The sequence below is a fragment of the Drosophila ananassae genome (genome assembly GCF_017639315.1).
Source record: "Drosophila ananassae strain 14024-0371.13 chromosome Y unlocalized genomic scaffold, ASM1763931v2 tig00000151, whole genome shotgun sequence".
Taxonomy (NCBI): Eukaryota; Metazoa; Arthropoda; class Insecta; order Diptera; family Drosophilidae; genus Drosophila; species Drosophila ananassae.
The window spans coordinates 14,554-16,632 of NW_025319086.1; positions in this window are offsets into that span (position 1 = coordinate 14,554).

The following is a 2,079-nucleotide window of genomic DNA, read 5'->3' on the forward strand; positions in this document are numbered from 1 at the left end:
GCTGGAAAGCCTTAGTGTAAGAAAACCATAATTCATTCAAATAAAGACACTCAACCGGATGACACCAGAATTCTTTTTTAATAATAATTGTACATGGCGACCGTGACAGGAACGCTTCAATGAAGCTCGAATACTAATATATGAACATAGAGACCAGTTAAATCAAGATCATTGGTCTCAGGTTTTTGATCAGACTAAGGTCCAATCTAACATATGAAAAGGACCCATATTTCAATGAAAGAATCCAGCATTTAGTATCAACAACCCCAGTTAGTATGTATGAATTAGAAATTCTTTATATAGAAACATTTAACTGCCATGTCTCACCATTGTTTCACTGCACCGGAACCCAAAAAGGAGTAGTACTATCAACAATTCCTGGTGTGCAAGTGAAATCAAGAATAGATAAACATCCAATTCTAGGTAGAGCAATTGTTATGATGGTTTCTAAGAAATAATTCATATCCATAATATAATAGAATGGAATGAATTATCAAAAGAGTCTCTAACAAAAAATAGACCGATACAGAAAACAACGGTTAAAAAACACGTAGAAATATTAGTTAAATGCTTCAATGAAGCTCGAATATTAATATATGAACACAGAGGCAAGTTAAATCAAGATCATTGGTCTCGCTGTTTTGATTAAAAGCGTAAAGCGGATTAGCGTCTGGAGTATGTGTTGGTTATCAATAGCACGTAGGATAAACGGCCGATAGAAGTTGATCATACCCAGAAACTTTTTTAAATCTTTAGCTATAAGCGGTTTTTTAAAGTGGCGGATGGCTTCCACTTTGGCTTTGGATGGTTTCAAACCGTGCTGGCTGATGTCATGTCCCAGGAACGTGAGTCGTGATTTACCGAATTGGCACTTCTCGAAGTTCAAGGTGAGATGTGCCTTTCGAAGGCGGTCAAGGGTCGTTCGGAGGTGCGTCTCGTGCTGCTCCTCGGATTCTGAAGCGATCAGAATGTCGTCGATGTATGCGAAAAGAAAGTCGAGATCCTGCATTACGTTGTTTATGTGACGCTGAAAAGTTTGCGCTGCGTTGCATAAGCCGAATGACATGAACAAGAATTCGAATAGCCCAAAAGGCGTGATAATTTCTGTTTTGGGAATATCTTGCGGTTCGACAGGGATCTGGTAATACGGTTTTTGCAGGTCGATTTTTGAAAATATCTTTTTACCGTGTAGGATGCTTGTTACATCCAGTATGTACGGAATAGGGTATCGATCCGGCACTGTTACGTTGTTTAGTGCTCGGTATTGGAGTGAGCATAGTTTTTGCGATTCTGCAGGGTGGCATCACTGAAATGTCGGCGCCTGTGTCGATGAGAAATTGAGTTTTGGAGTAATTGTCGTTGATGGCGAGGCGGGAAATTGTGTTGTGGTATTCTTCGAATTTGTTTTTAGTGTTTTAGTTTTTTGGTTCGGATAAAAACGAGCACGGGGCGACATTTCTTGGCGGCGTTGCCAAATTTGCTATGGTACCAACACAAGCCTGAAGTCGGGACGCTGTTGCGATCCGTTAATGTGGATGAACTGAATCTGCGCTAACGGTTTTTGAACAGCGCGTTGGTTTGTTGCTCGATCTAGACGTTCGTCGAAAACGGTGCTGCTGGGTGGCGCCGATTTGGCGTCAATGGTGCGTATATGATGAAAATCGCCGACTTCCCGGACTTAACCACGGGGGGTCCTTCAGCTTGTACTCCTAACTCTTCCAAGGAAACTTTCCAACTTGAATGGCAGACTTACCCACTCACTCTCCCAGGGGTCTTTCACTCACTCTCCCAGCTTCCCTAGAAGACTCGGCCTCGATTCGCTCCAGGGGCCCTCCTTATATAGTGCCAGAGGCGCCCGTTAATCCTTGCAAATCTACTTCCTGCCGTTAATCCTTGCAAATCTACTTCCTGCCGTTAATCCTCCGCTCATTCACTTTCTCCGTTAGCTTTCTCCAATCCCGCCGTCTTTCTATTGGCGGGCTTTCTTTATTGTCCCTCCCCCGATTGCCCCGCTTGGGCCTCCGATCCGAATTATTTTTGTGCCGGTCATCGGACTTCGTCCCGATACCCCGCGATCCC